Source organism: Schistocerca gregaria, chromosome 5 (genome assembly GCF_023897955.1).
Source record: "Schistocerca gregaria isolate iqSchGreg1 chromosome 5, iqSchGreg1.2, whole genome shotgun sequence".
NCBI classification, from domain to species: domain Eukaryota; kingdom Metazoa; phylum Arthropoda; class Insecta; order Orthoptera; family Acrididae; genus Schistocerca; species Schistocerca gregaria.
This window is the reverse complement of record NC_064924.1, coordinates 355,626,844-355,645,159: the sequence shown is the minus strand read 5'-3', so window position 1 is coordinate 355,645,159 and position 18,316 is coordinate 355,626,844.

Genomic DNA, 18,316 nt, shown 5'->3' with positions numbered 1-18,316 from the left:
TTCACTGAGCAAGCAACGGAGGAAACCAAGGAGAAATTTGGGGAGAGAATTAAGGTTTAGGGAGAAGAACTAGAAACTTAGGAATTGTCATTTTAATTGTGTCAGCGACGGCTAAGGTCTTCTAAGAGTGGTTGAACCGAATGTACGGTAGTGTCTTGGAGAGAAATTGCAAGATCAACATTATTAAAAGTAAAACAACGGTAACTGAATGTAATCGAAGAAAATCAGGTGATGCTATGGCAATCAGATTAGGAAATGAGACACTACAAGTAAATTATAAGATCTGTTATATGAGCAACTAAATAACTGACTGCCGAGGTAGGAGAGCTATGAAATGTCGACTGACAACAGCAACAAATGTTTTTCTGAAAACGAGGAATTTATCAAATATAAATTTAAGTTTTCGGAAGAGTTTTATGAACCCATTTGTCCGGAATATAGTGTTGTGAAGAAAAACGTGGATGAGATCGAGGTCATGTAACAAGAAGATAGAAGCTTTTGAATGTGGTGCTATAAAAGAAGAGGAGATAACGTATCAATCTGGTGAAAATATAAATTTATGGCGCAACTGGACTACAGGAAGGAATAGGGTGACAAATTTAATCCCGAGCCAACAAGTAATTGTGATTTTCTTAATGGTAGGGACGTTTGTGTTCTGTGGCGGGGGTGGGGGAGATGTTGCACTTGTAGAGGAAAATTGAACTTGTTCAAACGATTGGAGGCTGCGGTAGTCGCACAGAGATGAAGAGGTTTGCACTGGAAAGAACAGCGACAAACTAGCCTAAATCAATCTTCAGATTGAATACCACAGCAGCAATAACAACAACAACGACGACAACAACAACAACAACAACGATAACAACAACAACAACAACAACAACCAGCTATACATCATCAGCAGTGTGCCATATCGACCAATACCTCGCCCAGCGAGTAAACCTTGCATCTTCAGCCGCTGAATCCATTGTCCTGGAGGAAGTGGAGGAGCAGCTTTAAGGCAAAATGCCATTACGGTTTATCTTCGAGATTCATCTCGCTATGTGGATTCTCTGGATGAATCTGGTATTTGTTCTTGTGTCGCTTATCATTTTTGTATTCCCAACTTTGTCCAGATCTGTGGAGGAAACTCGTATACATCAGTTCATTGTGGATTACGGATCTCTTATATGGTTGTATTTTTATTAAAACTGCTGATGTTATGCGCTAGGTCAAAAATGTGGTAGCTTACAGTCTGTATTTTGTCTCGCAGTAAATGAGCTGGAAATGAACAAATCTGATCATAGTGTGGAAAATAGATATTCGTTAAACACAGTTTAACTGCGTAAGCAAATAGGATACGCTGCTTGTAGGGGATGAAACAAGCATAAAAAGTAGATAGGGATTTAGCGTCAATATGTATTACGCTGAGCTGTTAAACACAGAGCACAATGCACCAAAGGCTCAACTAATCGGCTTTATGCTATCGATTTGAAGCCCAGCCTGATCATTTTCCGTAACCATCAGAAATCATTTGGATACGCGCTGTTTACAGCAATCCGGTAAATCGGATTACAGGTGATCTGTCCAAGGGCCACTGAAACACTGTGTCAGAGAGATCGCAGCGTGCAACCCTAAAATGTTGCGTTCTTGGTACCAGGCTCCATAACGTGGACCGACTCGATTTTCGTACTTGTTCAGAAATGAGAATCGTTACGTACGTCAGTGATACACATAAGTTAGAGAGCAGAAAATAGTGGTGAGGTTCGGGTTAATCAACCCAGTCTGCTATCGAGAAGAATAAATACGGTAACTGATATACTAAACACTGTAACAAATGCTCAATGTAGTAAACTGTAATACCCATTCAGTCAGTATCAATCAAATTTTAAAATCACATGTTCAAAACTACAGCTCTTTCTGCCACAAAGACTTTTTTTACATAGTTGTTACTAGATTAAATCCCAACCTGCCAGCGATTACACATATCGCTTTCCTCCTTATTTTTACGTTTCTGCATGATACTAAAATTAATTTTCTTAGAGTTAAACTTGCGTAAAATGTGTTATTTCACATTTCGCAAGGAAACTAGGCACATCTCAACAATTTTTAAGTAAACAAATATTTGCGAGTAATGATCCAACCCAATTAAACCACTAGTATTTAACAGCAATCTCTCCTCATTTAGCTCAATCCATATTGAATTTGATGCTATTTCACCTTCAGGATATTTCTAATTATCTAACAATGAATTCTAAATATGAAAAATTAATGGTATTTTCACAGCAGTTACAACGTACTCCGGCAAAACCTAATTGCATAATATTTTTCCTATCAATGTAAAAAGAACGTAATTCAAAAGAAAAGCTACAAACTTAATCAAAAACATATTTTTATCAAAAAATTACAATAGAAATATAAATGATCCTTAATCAGCGAGCCACCTTCAGTGACCAGTATCACGGATCATCGGTTCGACTGGTGCTACAGAAGAGCTACCGTGCGAGCTTTAATTAGCCGAATGTTACCACATGGCCACCATGTGAGGAGCATGTGGGAGAAAGTGATAAGTAGCTTGACTCTTCATAGATCGCATGCTTCCAGAATTTCAAAACCATATTTCATCCTGATGTATCGTCTGCCACAAGAGTTTGAGGCATATCTTCGTGAAGCGTCCGCCCTTACTAAGACAGCCGTCACAAAACGTGATGCTGTTCTTCGGATCTTCTCTATCTCCATTACTATTCTTACCTGTTGGGTCACTGACAAGCAATATTCAAGAATTTTGCCGGTTGAGTTTATTGCAAGTCACTGCCTTAATCAGTGGATTATTTTTCCTTAGTATTCTTCTATATAATTTCAGCCCAACACCTGCTATTGCTATACCTATTGCTATATGTTCATTCAATCTTAAATAGACACAAACGCATATTTCTAGACGGTCTACGTTCTCGATTGTTGTTGGGGAGTGATCGCTAATATTGTACTTGAACAATAACTAATTTTTTTCCTGAATATATGTTCCTCATACCCTAGAATTACATTAAAGAGCTACTGTTGTTCCCCAGTGATGATTCTTGTGGTGGTAACTGCTGTTGGTAGACCATAAATTTAAACAAATTTAAACAAATATTAACAAATTTAAACAATTCCAGCAAAGTGGTAGAAATTTATACAAATGTAAACAAATTTAAACAAATGTATTCGAATTGAATGACATCATGAACATTCTGTACTGGAGGAAACACCATGCTAATCCACTTTCACCTTCAAAATTCTCCATTAAGTTCGAAATTCCCACCCATTTTCCAAGAGGATGACACATCATCACTCATAGAACCATATATTTCAATTTTCCGCCTAATTTCAAGCTTCCCGCCAAAAGCCGCCATCTCGGATAACTGTACTCGCATCATCATCTGACGTCACAGGTGCCATCTTGGATGATGTCATGAACTGTTGCCAAGTCTACAGGCCGCAATGGTTGATGGCTTATCGAGTGGGGCGTGGTACATAGCTTCCTCTACTGCTACTACTACTACTACTACTACGATGTGACTATGACACAGTGTAGGATGTCGCTGAATGCGAGGGCAGGCATACTCGTCCTCAAGGGCACCGACGACCATGTCTGACCACAAGGGAAAGACACACTGTTGTGCACCAAGCACATGGTAACTCCTTCACATCTTCATCTGCTATCAGAGAATAAGCAGTCGATTCCCCACATCATTCTATGTAATCCCAAAGAATTGATTGGAGTCTAACAGCAAGTGGGCTACGGAATTGCAGTCCAGTGTGTAGGCTGCCGTTACATCACAACACAAATGGATGCATACTGAGTGGTGCAGTGACCAACAACGATTGACTGCCCATGAATGGCGTCGCATTGTGTTCAGCGAGAATCATGATTCTGCACTTACTCGACGACCATCCTCAGCACGTACTGCACGATCCTGGGGAAAGATGCCATTCTTCGATTGTTTAGGAGAGGCCTAGGCACATTACTCCTGGTGTGGTCAGCTATTTTGTATGGCTTCAGATCACCGCTGGTACTGATTAGGAAACTCTATCAACATTACGGTACGTAACAGACTTCCTCCGCCCTTGTTTGGTATCTCTCATCCGAATATACAGTATTTTTCCAACAAGACAATGGTCATGCACAGCTAGCAGTATCCCCAGAACTGTCCCCAATAAAACAGGTGTGGGACAAGAGCTTGGATGTCACCTTCATCCCAGTGCCAGTAAGTGGTTATGTTAAGTTCTTATTACTCTTTACTGCTGACGTCACCAGTCCTTAGGCTTACATACTACTTAATCTAACTGAAACTAACTTACACTAAGGGCAACAAACACACACACACACACACACACACACACACACACACACACACACACACACACACACACACACACACACAAGCCCGAGGGAGGACTCAAATCTCCGACGGAGGTGGCTGTGAAAACCGTGGCTACCCCGCGTGGTCCAGTGCTGGTGTCTGGGATATGAAGGATCAGATACAACAGCTGTAGTGCAAATTGCAAAAGGGGAAGATATGAGTTCATGATACGCCACCAAACCGAATCATTCCGGGAGAGAGGGAGTAGTAACAGAAAAACAGGTATTTTTATTATCATTTAAAGTTGATCACAAATATTTATTTATGTAAAGGTAATAAAAATATTTGCTACGAACAAGGTTCCAAACAGCAACTAACGAACTTCGAACTTTTACCCCACTCATTTGACTACCACCAATTTTATGTATAAAAATTTTGAAAGGTTTTACACTGAAAAGTGGTTGTAAATCTTGTAATCTTCAAAGGGAACTTTTATAGTTTTTTCTTGATTGTTTCGTGTTGCCTTAGGATACTGATGTTCAGAAATTCGAAGAGGGGCAGTGAGTGAGGTCTCTCTGGCATGCAAAAGCTCACATTTATGACTAGAGCCAGAAAGTCCATGCGACCTGTGGCCTCACAGAGGCGAAACACATGCAAAGTGCATAATAAATTCGAGAATAGCCCAAATTTATGGCGGTCAGTGTCACAAGTCTTAAAACCAACATTTGAACTTCGGAAAGCACTGCGTATATAGGACTCAAAAGAGGACTGCGGAAGAAGCATAACGTGAAAGTAGATCAGTCAATATCCTGCAGCTTTTCCTCTTGCCACTATCTCTGTACGTGGGCTCCCAACAATTATCTGAAGATTGTCGTGACTGTAAGGGCATCCAGCGTCAAAATTGAAATGAGATGAATTTCCCCCCCCCCCCCCCCCCCTCCAAGAAAAGGTAGACTCCATACTAAAACGAGTAGCAATAGAGAATCAGTTAACGAATTGCAACGAAGGCTGATACGGTGCATTTAATGTTCTGGAGAGATTATGGTGGAGATAATTCGAACAGCAGATTACAGTAGATCGCTTCAGAGCAGTGCGTCTCAAACTAATGGAAGGAGGATCATGACATTCACGTTTTCGAGACCACTGGTGTCATTCTCTTGAAGAATTGTGGAACACTCGTTCAAGTATTAAGATCTACTGAATCCCTTCTATGCATGACCTATATCATTCACACCCTTGGTTTATTGGACCCGTTGTGTCTTATACGAAATTTTTAACGAACAAAAGTAATTTTTGGGTTACTGTTTCATTTTATTTTAAATTTAGTCAATGTAATACGATAGAGATGAGATCATTGTCACTAGTGTACTAGGTAAAAAGAATCTACTTTGAATCCTGAATAATTTTCTTTGAACAAATTTCATTATGAAGAATGAATCATAGCCCACCGCTATTATTTATTACAAACTGTTCACGAAATGATGTTATAGTATTGACAAAGAACAAGTTAAACAAAAAGGCATAACATTAATTTTTACGGTTTTAGCACATCAAACTGCTATGATCCTGGTACAAATGTTTTGTGCACTTACAGTAAAATGTCTCTTTCTGCTGTCCTTTGAAATAGAACAAAGTGAATATCTTCTCTTGTGACGACGCACCATACTGCCGCTGTTACTACCGCTGTTTAGTGTTTGAGGGATAGCAACGAACTTCTCCATACCCAGGTACCTGGATTATTGTACAAAAGATTTGAAGATCTTCTTATTATAAAGGTTTGGATCAACCCCATCGAAAGTTGCATAATGAAAAGTCTCCTCTTGTGCAAAAGTCCTTCGTGATATGTGTTGTGCTGTGTAAAGAATGAATCCATTTAGAGTGCATCAATTCAGTACGCTACACCTGAGACCATTGGGCCAGCATTTAGCTTCTTTTGCAAGTGCAATTACTCAGTAACTGATCTATAACATGCACAACAACCTCCATCTCACGATTCCGTTTTGGATGGTGTTGATCTTTAGAGTTATCATGATTCTTGGTATTTAGGCGAATAACTAACCAGTGTCATTTCTTTCGCAAATGCAAACAGATTTGAATTTACTTGTCTACTACAGTTGGGGTTCTTATCTTTTGCAAGTGCTTTTTTTATTCATCCTCATTGTTGCCACAACAGTTAGTATTTTCTCAAGAGATATTCTGCCAATAGTACAAATGTAAAATAATTATCTACGGTAAAATTTGTGGTTGTACCAGCATTATTACCTGAAACAGTCTTCACTATGGTAAGGCCCAAACGTTTCCGGAATGGCTCAAAAAAATGGTTCAAATGCCTCTGAGCACTATGGGGCTTAACATCCATGGTCATCAGTCCCCTAGAACTTAGAACTACTTAAACGTAACTAACCTAATGACATCACACAACACCCAACCATCACGAGGCAAAGAAAATCCCTGACGCCGCCGGGAATCGAACCCGGGAACCCGGGAGCGGGAAGCGAGAAAGCTACCGCACGACCACGAGCTGCGGACGGAATGGCTCACTTTGTCCTCTTCCTGTACACAGTTTGTTTCTTACATCTAGTATATTTTCATTCCATGCTTTCCAGCCTTATTTGGTATATATTGCACACACTCACAACGAGCCCCAAACGGAATCAGTTGTTCATCCACAATAACATTAATTTTCTTTCTTGTAAATAGTTCCCATACATAGGATATGGCATCAAGCTTATATTTGTAACCTAGCCTCTTTCCTTTTTTTGCCGTCAAACTTAATGAATATTTTTATTGCTTCAAGTCTACTCACAACATTGTATAATGGATTGGGAAACTTCCCTAGCCCTTACTTGCTTCACCATGAATCAAAATACCCCAGACTTCGCTTCTCTAGCTACATCATGCCCGTTTGTTTTTCTTGGTACCCAAACTCTTCTTTCTTCCAGGTTTGTGCATCTCACAATTCCATCCACAATGGCTGCAGGAATAATTGAATCCTAAGCATCTTTTTGCGTGTAAATTATTATGTCCCTTGCTGCTCCTGTATAAATTCTACCAGATCTCAAACTGGTGGTACAAGCGTTTTATTTTACACCGGGGGCTTTTTCTCTACAACATACCAATTGGAGCAATAGAGGCCTCGTATATTTTGGTTGTTTTACTGCTTATTTGTCAGACTAATTATTGCCCACATCATCGTCATCATCATCATCAACATCATCAGCACTAGCAGCAGCATCAGTACCAGAGCCAACGCCGCCGCCGCCACCATCACCATCACCACCACCACCACCACCACCACAATCATCACTACCTTGCTCGTCACGAAGAGTTTCATGTTACTGCCTCAGGAACATTTTCATGATTTTCATCCAAAGCTGTACTTATATCTAAAACAAAATCGTCAACCTCGGCTACTCTGTGAGTACAGATGATTCTAGTTTTTTCTTAGATACAGATTCCGGCATTCTACCTGATAATGAATAATATGAAGAAATTCCATAAGTACTCTCTTCTCCATGGACTGCTGTTTATCTTAGTTTTGTGTTTGCAAATGACTCTTATCTTACTTCCACATGAGTATCAAATATTAAACACAACTCTGCTCCACAGCAAACTCCAACAGCATTTCCATACTGATTCGCACACTAGTAACCATCTGCTGCAGTATTGAACTCTCTTACACAACATAGTAGCACACCATCGGATATTTGAACAGAATTTGTAGTTGTAAAAATGTATTTTCTGCAGTCAAAATAATGTATTTGTCTACCAATAATGTTTTCTCTGAGTTCCCACAAAATATTGATTACAACATAGTTTAATGTAATGACACTATGACGTAAATCACAGGGGCCATGGCTCTCAGGTTATGTAAATGCCATATATATTGATTAAAGTGTAAGTGACAGTTAAAACTAATGACAAAGATTTCTAATAGTACCTTTATTTATTACTGAATATTTGAGAGAGAATATACTTGTTAGGGTTAATAATGTTAAGAATGTCTCTTCTGGCGGAATGAGCATACTTTTTGCAAACAGAGATCTTATAAAAGTCAACTGATGGTTCTTCAATTCCAGAAGACTGTAGTTGTTATCCTTGAGTTGCGGAAGGCATTTACTTGATATCGTTCCGCACAATGCTCAAGAGCAGAAAATAGAAGATCATAGACTATGAGACTTAAGCTGAGATTGGATTGATACATTCCTAGCAGAAATAAGTAATCGATGTGAAACAGTCGTATATACAGGGTGTTTCAAAAATGACCGGTATATTTGAAACGGAAATACAAACTAAACGAACAGCGATAGAAATACACCGTTTGTTGCAATATGCTTGGGACAACAGTACATTTTCAGGCAGACAAACTTTCCAAATTACAGTAGTTAAAATTGTCCACAACAGATGGCGCTGCGGTCTGGGATATTTTCCACATATCCACCATGCGTAGCAATAATATGGCGTAGTCTCTGAATTAAATTACCCGAAACCTTTGGCAACGTGTCTGGCGGAATGGCTTCACATGCAGATGAGATGTAATGCTTCAGCTGTTCAATTGTTTCTGGACTCTGGCGGTACACCTGGTCTTTCAAGTGTCCCCACAGAAAGAAGTCACAGGAGTTCATGTCTGGCGAATAGGGAGGCCAATCCACGCCGCCTCCTGTATGTTTCGGATAGCCCAAAGCAAACACACGATCATCGAAATATTCATTCAGGAAATTAAAGACGTCGGCCGTGCGATGTGGCCGGGCACCATCTTGCATAAACCTTGAGGTGTTCGCAGTGTCGTCTAAGGCAGTTTGTACCGCCACAAATTCACGAAGAATGTCCAGATAGCGTGATGCAGTAATCGTTTCGGATCTGAAAAATGGTCCAATGATTCCTTTGGAAGAAATGGCGGCCCAGAGCAGTACTTTTTGAGGATGCAGGGACGATGGGACTGCAACATGGCGCTTTTCGGTTCCCCATATGCGCCAGTTCTGTTTATTAACTAAGCCGTCCAGGTAAAAATAAGCTTCGTCAGTAAACCTAATGCTGCCCACATGCATATCGCCGTCATCAATCCTGTGCACTATATCGTTAGCGAATGTCTCTCGTGCAGCAATGGTAGCGGCGCTGAGGGGTTGCCACATTTGAATTTTGTATGGATAGAGATGTAAACTCTGGCGCATGAGACGATACGTGGACGTTGGCGTCATTTGGACCGCAGCTGCAACACGGCGAACGGAAACCCGAGACCGCTGTTGGATCACCTGCTGCACTAGCTGCGCGTTGCCCTCTGTGGTTGCCATACGCGGTCGCCCTACATTTCCAGCACGTTCATCCGTCACGTTCCCAGTCCGTTGAAATTTTTCAAACAGATCCTTTATTGTATCGCTTTTCGGTCCTTTGGTTACATTAAACCTCCGTTGAAAACTTCGTCTTGTTGCAACAACACTATGTTCTAGGCGGTGGAATTCCAACACCAGAAAAATCCTCTGTTCTAAGGAATAAACCATGTTGTCCACAGCACACTTGCACGTTGTGAACAGCACACGCTTACAGCAGAAAGACGACGTACAGAATGGCGCACCAACAGACTGCGTTGTCTTCTATATCTTTCACATCACTTGCAGCGCCATCTGTTGTTGAAAATTGTAACAACTGTAATTTCGAAAGTTTGTCCGCCTGAAAATGTACTGTTGTCCCAAGCATATTGCAACAAACGGTGTATTTCTATCGCTGCTCGTTTAGTTTTTATTGCCGATTCAAATATACCGGTCATTTTTGAAACACCCTGTAAAAGTACCTTTGGACATACACCGACGGAGTGATATCGAACCTTGATGTTCCTGACACATACAGGGATTGCGGAAAGTATGGGAACCTCAAAACACGACGCATTACCAAGTGTAATAGAGAGCAAGAAATTCCGATGTATTCGAAGCTGCTTCCAGTCGTCTCGGAAAGAATGCATACAGGTCCTGTATGATATGAAAGGGAATTTTGTAGAGTCTCGGAAAGAATGCATACAGGTCCTGTATGATATGAAAGGGAATTTTGTATTCTTGAGAAAAGTGGCAAGTTCAGTAACGGTGATTGAGGTGGTTAGCGTTTACTCACTCTTCTCTCCAAAGTAGACCTCAAAGGCTCAATAACGTTGGGTTACAGAAGCGAGGCGAGATGCGACAGTTCGTCCCCGTGTTCACAAAATTGAACCTCTCCTGGACGATGTGAGCTGTGTAACAGGGGCTCTGTCACCTTGGAACACACAAGAGGCTGACATATCAGTGCTTGTTGAGCTGTCAGTGTGGAAGAAGTATGTGCTCTATTGAAGAGTTATTGATGCCAGACAGGGTGAGTTTCAATAGCAGTATTACATGCACTCATTCAGCCAAGGACCGCACCCATAACCTCCTACATGTGGAATGGAAGCGAGCATTAATGCTTGAACTTATGAAGAGGAAGAATATGATCCTGAAAATTAAATGCTTTGCATTAAAGATGCATTAAAGATGCGTGGAAACATCTGTCTCTGCTGGAAGAGTCTTCCAATTCTAAAACCTTTATATAAGCTCCTACACCACAAGAGACAACTCCCTCCGATCCAGCAGACCAAAGAACTGAGCCAGTTCACAAGTTCACCACTATAGGGCACCATGATAGGTCACATGATCATGCAGGTCAGGCAATAGGAGCACAGCATCATGATGATGTAGGCATTGTGTATATAAGAGAGGCCAGTAGCAGCAACATATGATGCAGATGATTATTCTTCTCACTTCACCAGTTGTATCCATAGAGTCCCCCACCCGCTTGTTGCGATCAGCACATATGTTGGCAAGATCCACCCTGTCGGCACTGGCAAGCTTCAGCCCATCAGGAACTACACCCATGGCGCCAGGAAGACCCAGATTTCCGAGACCTGCCAGTTCCAACCAATCAGGTCCCACAAATGCGGTGGCAGCAAGCTCCAGCCTGCCGGGAACGCCAGGTTCCAACCTGCAGGGATCCATATCCGGGGCATTGGCATCTGTGGTCTCAGCCATTGAAGATAATGTAATGCATCTTCTCAGCATGGTGAATCAGGATGATGAGACTATTGTCTAGCTCTGAGCACTATGGGACTTAAGATCTGAGATCATCAGTCCACTAGAACCTAGAACTACTTGAACCTAACTAACCTAAGGACATCACAAACATCCATGCCCGAGGCAGGATTTGAACCTGTTACCGTAGCGGTCGCGCGGTTCCTGACAGAAGCGCCTAGAACTGCTCGGCCACCACGGCCGTCAGACTATTGTCTGTGCTGCTCGATACTGTCGAGGGTGCAACATCGTACTGGGTTTCATCATACGCACTGTCCATTGCTCCAAGTGCAAGCGACATTCCAGCATCAGTACAAGAACAGATGGCTCATCACGTTGGTGTGGATGTTGTGGATGAGACGCTGCCCACCCACAGTGCCGGGCCACCTCAACTAGCAGTTCAAAACATCTTCATCCAGGAACTGATGTTTCACAAGATGGTGATGTGACAGCTGTCTTAGTGCTCGAAAATGTGTCATGATCATCCGCACAGTCCATGACTGCAGCGCCCTAGACCGCTCGGCTAACCCGCGCGGTTTTTCAAAAATGGTTCAAATGCCTCTGAGCACTATGGGGCTTAACATCCATGGTCATCAGTCCCCTAGAACTTAGAACTACTTAAACCTAACTAACCTAAGGATGTCACACAACACCCAGTCATCACGAGGCAGAGAACCGCGCGGCTCTCTCCAACTGTGCTAAAACAAATGTTCTCATGGCTCTGCTGACAGACATTGATGGAGGCCGCTTGGAGCATGTCTACATATTCTACAAAACAATGTTTCAACCCAAGTATCAGCTACTGCAGAGAATATTAGAAGGCGTAGATGGTGTAACGTAAAGGGCATTCAGTGAAAGTGAAGACACCTCTCCACCTGAAGAAGTGAACCCAAACACGGTCTTCATAGTTGACGATGTAGTTGTAGAAAAGCAGGACAAGATCCGTAGATATTTCTGCTTTGGTCGCCATATGGGTGTTGAAGTATTTTATTTGAGTGAAGGATATTCCAGAATCCAAAAACAGTGGGTGAGGGATAACGGCAACCTCATTATAGCATTCAAACAAGAAAATCTCTATTTAAAACACATTTACTAGACTCCTGTAGGGATTGACATTTCGTACAGTGAATTTGTAAAGATACATGCAGATTGCTGGAATCACTCACAGTATGGGTTTCTCTTTATTTACGAAACTCGAAAACTATATGATGGAAGGTACAGTCGCATCGTACTGGAATTTCTCCATATATAATCGTACAAAACAGATGAATGCTTCAGTATACTCTACACCATGGATAAGTTCGCATGCATGTCGGGCGCTCAGTCTGAGATTTACATAAATAAAATGCTAGCATGTACTGATACGAAATTTCAAACTCTTGAGGGAAGACTCAGCGCACACGGCAAGGTTGTAAAGAAATTAAAGGACAATCAGAAAGTTTTTGTGCTTGATCAATACCAGCTAGAGAGAAGAATTAGAGCAATTGAGGGGAAAATAGAAGCTGAGGTTTTTATTATTGAGGAGGAGGATCCGGGGAAGAAGAAGAAGAAGAAGAAGAAGAAGAAGAAGAAGAAGAAGAACAACAACAACAACAACAAAGCATATATAAAGCCTCGCGATATACAGAGCTCAGATAAGTGTGTGCCAAGATGTCCACTAAGCATAAAGTCATTCATTCGCATATGTCTGTTCATTAAATATTACGTGTGTCGAGAATGGGACTTATGGAGCGGGAGCAAACACTAAGATAGACATTTAAACGGTCACCGAATCTATCAGAAAGCGAGATGATGACAGTGTTGAGAACAATCCAATTGCTTAGTTCACTAACCGGTACACGACACGAACATTCGGTGTCAGCAAGGAGAGACTATACATGCTCGGCTCACAATCTGTAAGTTAAACCGATAGCACAATGCGGATCGGGGATTCAGAGCTTAAGATAACACCTGTCTTAATGAAACTCATCTTCCTAAGAGCCCCAAAAAACTTAAAATCCGCTGCCAGTGATCGCAAGCCATACGGAGAAATACTACAGTTGACTGATGTATATAGCATGCAGACGGAACACTGAAAAGCCCACAAAACTCTAAATACACTAGCAGTAAACAGTCTTTTACTGAATGAGCAAACCCAAAGCAGTGGTGAAGGTCTTGACATTATACATAAACGAGTGAGCCGTCAACTCCCCCCCCCCCCCTCCCCCCCCCAGTATATATATTATGGTGAGGCAGATGAACTAATAGACCTCAGCTGATGATGGCCTCAGCTGCAGCGGTAATACAGCACATTGGAATGAGGTTGTCGCAATAATTTCAGAACTTAGAGGAAGAGGAAACATCGAATAATAATAGCAAGTATGAAAACAGAAGTTCAGGAGTTGCACAAACCAGCACGCAGAACGTACACTCGCAGGCAAGTGATGATTGAAGGACTGGATGACTTATGGGAAGTGTATCTTATGGATATGGGTCTGTACAACCTTGAGAATAAAGATTTCAAGTATATTTTAGTGGCCACTGATATATACTCTAGTACCGCGTGGGTATTACCTATGGAAACAAATACAGGGAAATATGCTACTGCTGTGTTCGAGCGTTTGCTGCAAACAGGAACGAATCGATGTCCTGACAACCTTCAAACCGATCATGGTGGGTATTTCAGCAATGAACATTTCAAGACTGTGATGGAGCGCTTCGGAATACACCACTACTCAACGTTTACCTACCTGAAAGCGAATATTGTGGAGCGTCTGAACAGAACAGGAAACTCAAATATGGTAGCCATTTAATCTTCGTGATTCGTACAAGTGGACGGATATCCTACCACAGATAATGGCAAGGTATAATCGAACCAAACATAGTACAATAAAAAAGAGACCGACTGATGTGTGCGTGTGAATTCCTAAGGGACCAAAGTGCTTGAGTCATCGGTCCCTAGTCCTACACACTATTTAAAGTAACTTACGCTAAGGACAATACGCACGCCCATGCCCGAGGAAGGACTCGAACCTCCGGCGGGAGGGGCAGACCGTTTGATGTTCGCGACAGTTCACTCATGGAGTCGGTATATTTCTGCATTAAAATGCTCGATCCACGCAACCAAAGGGTTAATGTAGGTGATTTAGTACGTATTTCAAAGCACAAGACTGCTTACCAAACTGGTCAGCTGAAATATTCACAATATCCAAAGAGCAGCGAACACACCCCCTAACATACACACCTGGAAATGGAAAAAAGAACACATTGACACCGGTGTGTCGGACCCACCATACTTGCTCCGGACACTGCGAGAGGGCTGTACAAGCAATGATCACACGCACGGCACAGCGGACACACCAGGAACCGCGGTGTTGGCCGTCGAATGGCGCCAGCTGCGCAGCATTTGTGCACCGCCGCCGTCAGTGTCAGCCAGTTTGCCGTGGCATACGGAGCTCCATCGCAGTCTTTAACACTGGTAGCATGCCGCGACAGCGTGGACGTGAACCGTATGTGCAGATGACGGACTTTGAGCGAGGGCGTATAGTGGGCATGCGGGAGGCCGGGTGGACGTACCGCCGAATTGCTCAACACGTGGGGCGTGAGGTCTCCACAGTACATCGATGTTGTCGCCAGTGGTCGGCGGAAGGTGCACGTGCCCGTCGACCTAGGACCGGACCGCAGCGACGCACGGATGCCCGCCAAGACCGTAGGATCCTACGCAGTGCCGTAGGGGACCGCACCGCCACTTCCCAGCAAATTAGGGACACTGTTGCTCCTGGGGTATCGGCGAGGACCATTCGCAACCGTCTCCATGAAGCTGGGCTACGGTCCCGCACACCGTTAGGCCGTCTTCCGCTCACGCCCCAACATCGTGCATCCCGCCTCCAGTGTTGTCGCGACAGGCGTGAATGGAGGCACAAATGGAGACGTGTCGTCTTCAGCGATGAGAGTCGCTTCTGCCTTGGTGCCAATGATGGTCGTATGCGTGTTTGGCGCCATGCAGGTGAGCGCCACAATCAGGACTGCAAACGACCGAGGCACACAGGACCAAAACCCGGCATCATGGTGTGGGGAGCGATCTCCTACACTGGCCGTACACCTCTGGTGATCGTCTAGGGGACACTGAATAGTGCACGGTACATCCAAACCGTCATCGAACCCATCGTTCTACCATTCCTAGACCGGCAAGGGAACTTGCTGTTCCAACAGGACAATGCACGTCCGCATGTATCCCGTGCCACCCAACGTGCTCTAGAAGGTGTAAGTCAACTACCCTGGCCAGCAAGATCTCCGGATCTGTCCCCCATTGTGCATGTTTGGGACTGGATGAAGCGTCGTCTCACGCTGTCTGTACGTCCAGCACGAACGCTGGTCCAACTGAGGCACCAGGTGGAAATGGCATGGCAAGCCGTTCCACAGGACTACATCCAGCATCTCTACGATCGTCTCCATGGGAGAATAGCAGCCTGCATTGCTGCGAAAGGTGGATATACACTGTACTAGTGCCGACATTGTGCATGATCTGTTGCCTGTGTCTATGTGCCTGTGGTTCTGTCAGTGTGATCATTTGATGCATCTGACCCCAGGAATGCGTCAATAAAGTTTCCCCTTCCTGGGACTATGAATTCACGGTGTTCTTATTTCAATTTCCAGGAGTGTATATCTTGAAGGATAGAAAGAGTGAAGAAATTACTGGATGCTTTTACGCAGAGGAATTGCAGAAGACCTCTGTACCAGATGCATTCCTCATCGAACGTGTAGTAAGACGTCTTGGAAATAGAGCGCTAGTTAAATGGTTGGGATTTCCTTCATCAGAAAACAGTCGGATAGATGGTGACGAATTAGCATATAATAGGACGCGAAGATTTCAGTTACCTCAGTAGCGTACAATGCATGTAGGAGACACACCATAGCAAGAGGAGAAAGTGTTATTCGCGACAAATTACCAGTTGAATTACAAATTGTGGGATGTAACTTCTGTGGACCCGGAACAAAGCTTCAGAATAGCTTGGCACGTGGCTATAGAAATATTAAGCTACTCGACGTAGCCTGCCTGGAGCACGACCAACCCTACGGCGCATAAAAAGATCTCCCAACACGTCCCGTCGCATACAGGATTTTAGCTGATAGAGCCAAGAAAATAAGAAGAAGAAAAGGTATTGGTATGCGTCAACGTGTGGCTGCAATCGTTGTTGATAAAACCATGAGTGGTAAAATTAAATCAGGCTTAGGAGTGATGAATTTCAAACGAATTATGAAAGCAGCGCTGTCCGCTTTGTAGATGAAGAAGCAATCAGGCTGCCTGAAAGGCTGCATTCTCACCTAGATGTGTGCAGCTAAGCATACAATAATGAGTAAGAAGAAGAACAAACAAAAGAAGAAGGGTACAATTAAACAACCTCGCGTTCTATCTTTACACAAGAGGTCAGGTGGAACTACTCAGTTCCTCGCTGCAGCCCTTGCAGCTCTATCAGCAGTAGACTGTCACAGAAGGGGCTGCAGCTGTAGCCAAAACAGTCAAGAATGCTCAAAACGCCCAAGAACAGCTAGAGGAGGCAGGAAGGCATAATCGTGTCCTGGAAGCTGCAGCCATTGGAAGGGGTGTGTACTTGAAACCGTACAAGAAAGGAATGGGCCTCTTCATAAATAAAAAAAAGAGTCCTTTAGCTATTCTACCTGATCGAGCACTCACGAATAAAGATCTTCTTAATTTTGTTAAACAAAACCTCCGCATGCCATGATTCCGCGGTGTCTTTATGCGAGATACATTAAAGAAGACCATGTAGCGAACTAATGAATGTGGAATTGTGAATTTAGCTTTTGCAGGAGGTCCAGGAACCCATTGGGACTCTTATGTCGAGAAAAGTGCAAATACAGTTTATTATTTTGATTCATTTGGAGATTTACAGCCACCTGAAGATTTGAAACGACACTTCACCTGCAAAAGACGAGTCTTCTACAATTTTCAGCGATATCAGGGCTTTAACACATATTTGTGTGGACATCTCTGCATCATGTTCCTCCTCACATCCTTGATGAAACAGCAGGTTAGACTACACCAAAGATAAGTGCATGCTCAATATCCACGACAGCTGATGTATATAAGAGCCATTATTGAACGTGCCCCCATTAGTTGAGGTTTAGATGCGATATCGTACACTCTGACGTTAGAAGAACGAGCGTCTGTATTAGGTGCAAATTACTTTTCGCCGATTGATTTAAGCTCTGGTGATTGGAGTATTGCATTGATTGGTCTGGAGACGTATAACAGCATACAAATTTCACAAAGGCCAACAATAGACTGCATCTGGAAATTGACAGTCATAAGAACGTTCTAGAAATACAACCTGGTGCCGTCTTAAAACACTCTGGAAAAGGAATTGAACTACACTGACCATCAATGCGCTTAAATCTGAAATACGAACAGAGAATTCGACGATCGACTTTAGGCAGAAAGATTGAATACTTCCACTGCTAGGTTTTACGAAAGACCGTGCTATGGTGAAGGATTCCAGTAAATTTTACGCATCAGATCAGGTTATGGACATACTACCAGTTGGCACAATCTACGTTGAGTGTAATGTAGCTACAAACTCATATCTCAACGATAAGTTGATTCACTCTATTTTCGGATTCTTCCCCACAGTTGGAACCGGGTCTAAGGTATTTCAGACCCCACAAACTCGATATACCTCACAGTGACAGTTCAGACATTGGACTACCTGGAGCTACGTATAGTGGATCAGAATAGTCGACTTGTCGACTTTCGGGGTGAAGAAATCATTGTATGCCTGCATCTAAGACAAGATGGGGGTAAGGTATAAAGCTAGCATGCAGGACTCACAGTCAGTCATTGTGCCACAGAAGCGCAAGGTGATAACACACCTTAATTACGAGTTCCTTATTTCAATTGGTCTCAAGTCGTGCGATAACGTCACTCAACGTAAT